Genomic DNA, 7,775 nt, shown 5'->3' on the forward strand with positions numbered 1-7,775 from the left:
AAAAAAAAATTTTGATCATGTATTATATGGAAGAAAATGCGCAACACGCTCCACAAAAAATCAACGGTAATGTTTAGCGACTTGAAACTTGCACTTTATTACACTAAAATTGAATGGGCTACAAAACTGCATACCCCAACATTTTCTATATATTCTAATTAAAAATTTTGAAATTTTGATAACGATTTTTTTAAGTTTGATTAATTTTTTTGCAATTTGTGCAAGCTTTGCAACTTTTGTTATTGTGGTTTCTGTTATAGATTGAATTATATTTTCAATTAAAATTATTAAAAATAAATAAATAAACATAATTTGCAAGCAATATCGTTTAAAATTTTGAAATTTTGATGACAATTTTTTGAAGTTTGATTAATTTTTTTGCAATTTGTGCAAGCTTTGCAACTTTTGTTATTGTGGTTTCTGTTATAGATTGAATTATATTTTAAATGAAAATTATTAAAAATAAATAAATAAACATAATTTGCAAGCAATATCGTTTTGAATTTCGTTGCTAATTAGTAGCACGCATCTGTGTATCGCACACCGTCTTCAAAAGAGTCACAACTCAAAATTTGTAATTTTTGGATTATACGCTAAAAATGTACACAGAGATTTTAATTACCTTTCAGCAAAAACTGGAGCAAATTTTTGTTATAATTTGTTAAAAAAAACCTAAGGTAAAGTCGCCCTTGCTCATAAGGTTATCATTAGTTTTTCGCATTTTCTGACAAACGTATTATTTTGAGTTGTGACTCTTTTCAAGACGGTGTGCGATATATACTAGTAATAATGTAAAACATCCCATTCTACTCAGGCACTGTAATATCAAATAAACCCATCTAAAATGCAATACTGATTGCAAATTCTGGCAATGTTAAAATGGCAATTTTAAAAAATGTATCTACACATGTGTGTATGTAGGTACTTAACTAAATAATGAAGTCCCTGCGGGACTTACGTTCACGAAGGTTTACGTCAGTTGGTGTGGGGAGCGCAGCGAAGGTGCTCTCAGTAAATCCACGAAGTCTTTCCAATCAGCTTTAGAAAAATTGGTATAGGCCCGGTGTTCCGCGGAAGCAAAGTCGGTTGGTTTATCGATCGAGATGACTATGGGCAGATGGTCTGATGCCAAAGTCAGCATAGGTCGCCATGACCGGTCTGGCAGCAGCTGCCCATAATCCTGGTGGGTGCGTCGTCGTTCATTGTGCAGAATGTCGAATCGCCTATCTGCTCAGCCAAGTCTGTTCCGACCGTAGGTTTGACGGGCTTGAATGCCAAAGATCGTGGTGCGCATTAAACTCACCTACTACCATACGGGTTTCACCTCTGAGGAGCGCACCTATATCAGGGTGATATCCTGCCGGGCAGCAAGTGACGGGGGGTATCTACACGTTAAACATTTCGAGCTAAATATCGCCTGACCAGACAGCAATGCCCTGACATTCTAAGTTGGCATCCGTGCTGTCGATGTCTGCTTCAATAAGACGATACTGTACAGTGTAGTGCGTGATGAACGCTAAGTCACCACCATTATCTCGCTCGCGATCTCGACGGTGCACATAGTGTCCTGCGCAATTCCGGTACGTTACCGTGCTTTTGGAAGCCAAAATTTGTAGCGTATCAAAGCAGTCTCTAACTAACTTGGATTTCATAGTCCTGTTTGAAAGGGCCCGGATGGCTGCTTTGCTATCTGAAAAGATAAATAGAAAGGCGCCCTTTAAACCCTTTTCAAGGTTTAATTTTGCGCAGTTTAAAATTGCGACTATTTCAGCCTGCAACACCAGTGGACCATTTTCCCATGGGTCCAAAAATACCAGCCCCTGCTCTTTACTCAATCCTTGAATCGTCTGTGTAGGAGTGTACTTTTCTGGGATCAAGTGCAGGGAGCCCATTTGCCCAATCTTCGCGACCGGGGATTATCTACTGCAGACCCACATGGCCCGTGTAGCTTTAGCAAACGTTCTACCAATTAAGTCTCTTACTTAGCGTAAGGGAGAAAGGAACCCTCCTGTGGGCAGCCTCTTACGGCTCTGATCTTCACTTGAGTATTGCCCAAGTACAATGGAGTTTCACGCACACGAAGCAAGAGTAATAGGATCTAAACCTATTTGGACCAATGCCCTCGAAATAGGTCGATAGGCAGTATTGTCGAAAGCCCCCTCGATGCCCAAGAAGGTACACAGAGCAATCTCCTTGACTTCGAAGGCGCTTTCAATCCTGCTAACCAGTACTGTACGGCCGAATCCCTTGATTTCCTTTTGACATAAGCAAATTATGTGTGGTTTAAGGGAGTGAAGGTGTTAAATTTCTCCCTAATATGGAGGTCTAACAGTCTCTTTCAAATTTTGATAGTAAAGGAAGTTAGGCTAAGTCAAGGGCCTGCTGCCCGATATCGGAATAAATAACACGGACACCTTCCTCCAAGCATACGGTATGTATTCATAGCAATAACTATCCCTAAATATTCAGATCAGGGGATCTATAGTTTCGATTTAACGTGGGAAGCTAACTCAATTTAATGCAGTCCGAGCTCCACGAAGCTCAAAAGCTTAACGGATTAATTCATGCCTTAATCGTTGCCCTGAAATGCAAGCATTTGCGTTCCAAAGGCAGTGTGGGGTGGACGCACTTACACCTTGGTTAAGCCGAAACCTACCTAAAATCTGTGCCGTTCTTTGGGTCCCGGCACCCACGTTGAACCCTTGTGAGTTCTACCCGCATTTAGGTATTAAACCACAGCCCCAGCGATACTCCCCGAAGGGGCCGTACCTCATTGAACAGACTGTAGTAGTGCTCGCCCGCCAGACTTACTCGACCAGCTCAACTCATGCGACCTAGTAAACCTACCAGAATACACTTGCTTAACCTCACAGCTAATCAGATTTGCTTTTCCGCCATCATCAACCTCCAACACTGTCTCCCTAACCGGAGAACAGCTTCGCCATGTTGCCACCATTAACCTATATTCATTCTGCTCGTCTCGCCAATCTCACAGGCCTTACTAGCCTTACTGGGGAGTAAACTGCAGCCCGGGGTGTGAAGGCATGCAGTATTACTCCTTTTCCGGTTTTCTACACCCGCTAGAGTTGCTTGACGAGCCACATCCATCAACCTCCAACAGTGTCTCCCTAACCGGGAGCAGCTTCATCGTGTTGCTACCCATAACAACATCCATTATCATCCAGCTCGTCTCGCTCCCCTCACAAGACTTACTGATCTCAGTCCACCCCAGGTGTCCCAGCCCGGAGTGAAAACCGACTTTCAACCCTCGTTTGAATCGCTTAATTCACCTCATTCATTCTGCTCGTCTCGCTAATCACGCAGGTCTTACTAGCCTTACTGGGGAGCACTTTCCAGCCCGGGTGGACAATAAGCATGTATTATTGCTCCTTTTCCGGTTTTCTACACCCGCTCGAGTTGCTTGACGAGCCACATTCTTCCTTGCAAATCTCACCAGCTGTACGATCTTACATGTGCATCTGGCCTGTCTTTTGGCCTTGTTCGTCTCACCGGCTTTGATTACCTAGCCAGCGAACACACTCCAGCGACATTTGTTCGCCCGCGGTACCAGGTTTTAAGTCTCTGGTAAGACCTCGAAAGCCGTAGACTCTTCTTGCAATTGAGGCTCCGACCGACTCAGGATTGGTAACCTTTGATTGGGGGAGGCGGGTTCGTCAAGCCCGTACCCTGGAAACCCCAAAGCCCCCTGTCTCCCCTCCTCTTTTCTCAAACCGGGGTTGGGACCGTCTATGGCAGAGATAGATTAGGAGATCAATAATATCCTCAATACTTCTTTGCAGTAGTGCTGAGAAGATCCCATCACTACCCGCTGCTTTGAAGGGTTCGAAAGATTATAGCGCCCACCCTACCTTGTCCCTGTCAAAGATGAAGCCAGATCTTCTATGACTTCTCACTCTAGGGAAACTGTGTTCCGAGGAGACAGGGGCCATCAGACCATGCTGCACCAAGTAGCCTGGGAAATGTACTTGAAGCAGGGGATTTAGAGTCTCCCTGTTATCGTTCGTAAAGGTGTCACCTCGCCTCCTTAGGATTCCCATCCCATTGGAAGACTCCTTTGATAAAATTTTATGCAGATGGAAGTCCTCCGGCAACGTCTCTATTGTTTTACGGTGCCGCCATCATGAATTGCGACTCGTTTAAAGGACGCCGAAAATACTAGCTACGTATGTACGCGGTATTTCGTTAGGTAAAAGTGTCTAAATACTTTGATACTCAGGATTTGCTGAATCCTCTGAAAAGAAGCAAGAAAAACCAAAAATATTTCTCAACTTAAGCAATTTACATTCGTTTTTACATGTACTGTGTCAGAGACTTATTGTTAACCGTTACACATACAAACTTATCACATACATAGCTGACATAATTTCTACTCTGTTACTGTACTTTATGCTCATAACTGTTTCACACTTGAATGATTTTAGATACCACAAATTTCACTACAATATTAATATTGAAAAAAAGTGCTAAAATTATCCTGCCACTCTCACATAACATATTCATATTTTTTTACATTCTTTTTGTTTACGCTTTTGTTCTTGTATTGCGGTGTAGCGGTGTGGCTGTGTGGCCGTGTAAAAACCACCTGTTAAATCTGTCAATCCAGCTGGTCAGCGTAACTACATAAGCTCCCTTGGCTGCTATGGCGACGGCGGAGTGTGTTTGAAACTCTATCCTTTCAACCATTTATTATTGTTGTACTACTACTCGTACATAAATTTACATATGTACAATAACAGCAGGCCAAACATAGCGCTATATTATAATTAAGTTAAAAGTTGACGCTTTGACTGCTAATGTTACTCTGCTCATTATAAGTTGTAGAATATGGCTGGGTCGTTGGTTGGTTGGTTGGTTGGCTAGCTGGCTGGCTGGTGAGCTCTGTCCTGCAGGCTAGCAACAACGCAACGGATGCTGTTGTGAGAAGAATTTGCATATAATTTAGTCTGACCGGGATCCTTGAGGCGTGCGGTACAAATATTGCAAATAGTTGCAGCAACCCATTTCCGCAAGCCTTTATACAAATCTATTTGTTTTCGCGGCCACTGACTGTTGCGTGATAATTGACGCATTGGCGCCTCCGTGCCATCCGGCGTTGGCTATCAATAGCTTCTTCTTCTTGTTTGTTTTTCTATGGAATTGTAGTAGCAATATATTCAAGTACATATTTATAGTCGCATTGCCGACGTGTGTGTATGTGCATTGCAATCCGCATTGCTCGCTTGTGTTTTTATTATATTTTGTGTTTGTGTGTGTGCCATGGGCAATTCATTGGGCGTCAATCAGATACAAGGTACGGTGATCGATCGTTTCAAATCGATATGTTTGACTACAGATGAAAATGGCGGTGTGCGCATCCGGTCGTTTTCCGATGGCGGCCATTTAACATCACGCGTAGCAGCGGAGGCAATACGCGATGAGCACAGACTTAGCTTGGATGTGATACATCGTGTGCGACATGTGCGCACTTCGTGTACAACAATACCCGAGGAAGATATTGTAAGTGTACATGGGGGAAAAAAATATAATAATACATATAGTACATGTGTAAATACAAACATACATACACATTTATAATTACATACATATATGGAAACGATGGCCGCATAATATAGGAGTGGATTTCTAAATGCTATTAGTTACAGGACTATGTGTTTTTTTTTTAGAAATTCGGGAGTGTATTCTTTGTGCTTCTAGGGGAAATTCGGGATTGTATTATTTGTGCTTCTAGGGGAAATTTACTAATTACATCGTGCGACAGTAAAATTTTCACACAAAAAAATCAAAATCAAATATACTTTCGAAACTAGGGGCCAAATATAGTAAAACTGCCATCGTCTGAGGTCAAGATTTTTTTAAAGGGCTTTGAAATTTTAAATATATCGAACCCTAACCGCCAAAATAACGTAAGCGACATATTTTTCAAAATTTTATTTTTGATGCAGAAATGCATCTGGATGCTCTAGGAATATTTCTGCATCAAAAAGAAAATTTTGAAAAAAATGTCGCTTACGTTATTTTGGCGGTTAGGGCTCGATATGACTAATTAAAAAAAAAATTATTTAAAAAATTCAATGCAATGTAGAATAACAATATGGATATTAAATAAAAGAGGAATTTTTGTAGAATTGGTGCACAAGGACGAATAAGTATTGAAAATGTCCTTTTAAAATTGTATCCTTAAATATATTCTCGAAAATTTCCAATATTTAGTTTTGCAAAAATTATACGTTACGGACCACACGAGCACATCCTTTAATTTCGTCCTTCTAGCTTTATAAGTTTAGTATAAAAAAAAAAATTTATTAAAAACGCATTTCGATATTTATTCGTCCTTGCCAGGAATACAAATTATCCTTTTTTAATTCTACATACCCCCAACCAACAAATTATTTATTGTACAGGACAAGCGGAAGACATTATAAAAAGAGTATCAAAAACAGGTAGGGATTTTTAAAAAGTGGCATGTAACTCTGTTGTTTTTGTTACTAACATTTTAAAATTTTTATTGAAGGTGTATTTTAATCTGCGAAAAATGCAGTTTCGAAAAAAGTGTTGGTTAGGTCCTTTCTTATCTTTTGAAATTTTTTGGTTTCTGTCGCTCGGTGTTATACTTAGTTATGAGAAGACTAATAAAAAAATCGGTTTAAAAAACTGAACAATCTGCTATTGAAAAATTTTCTGTTAAGCTTCGCTTTAAACAATAAGTATTAAAGACGAGGCAGCATAATAAAGCCAGTGATAAAAGTATTTAAATGTCATCACAACAAAAGATTTGGCTTGTCATTCTTCAAAGATTTCTTCGTCACATAAAGCATACCAATAAACATTTAGAATTGTAAACAACTCGAGCTCAAGCTGATATCTAAAGTGTTTCTGAATCTTCAACTTTGTTTCCATGATATCGGACGTGACATTCGTACGACTTAAGTGTTAAATAAATCATACGAAAACGGAAGGCACTTAAAAAAATGTTTCCGTTGTGTAGCTTTTATACCGTCCTTTAGTTGGCAAAAAATCTAGGTGCGCTTGGAAAACTGGCGTCGATAAAAAGGAGGTCATAACAAACGGGACAAGAAAAGAAGTGGTTTCCGAGTACATGTAAAAATAAGAAAAATAAACTCTGCGAATCCTGTAAGGTTTTCCTTTCTTAAATAAAGTCAGTTCATTCTTAATCAGAAGCAATTCGTTTTTGGTTTTATTTTGAATTAAAATACAAAATTTGCATTTTCAATTAGTACTTACTTGAGTGCTAATTGAATTGATTTTTTCGTGCAACCCTGCTGGGTATATTTAATTTTGACTTTCAGGTATGTTGATTGAACAAATAGCAATCAGCTGTTTGTTTCTGGCTCTCTTTTGCAGCTGCTATTCCATCTGGGATGGAAAATTTAATTTTCAACTTGTACCCAATTTCCGAAAACTTTACTAAAAATTATAAATGTACCTAAGAAACAAAGTATTTTTATGTACATATCGAGCCCTAACCGCCAAAATAACGTAAGCGACATTTTTTCAAATTTTTCTTTTTGATGCAGAAATGCATCTAGACGCTCGAGGAATATTTAAGCAAAAAAAAAACAGCACCGACTTCAATTCTCATATAAAAATTTAAGAGTACCGTTAATATCTTCATGATTCAAGATCAGATCTAAACCAAATTAGTATGGATGACCTCCTCCTTTTTTTGAAGCCGGTTAAAAACCAAGCAAAAAAGTTCAAGTTCATTGTAAAAAGAAAAAAAAAATAGAAATCCT

The sequence above is a fragment of the Rhagoletis pomonella genome, unplaced genomic scaffold, assembly GCF_013731165.1.
Source record: "Rhagoletis pomonella isolate Grant_MI unplaced genomic scaffold, Rhpom_1.0 Rhpom_scaffold_00011, whole genome shotgun sequence".
Classification (NCBI taxonomy): domain Eukaryota; kingdom Metazoa; phylum Arthropoda; class Insecta; order Diptera; family Tephritidae; genus Rhagoletis; species Rhagoletis pomonella.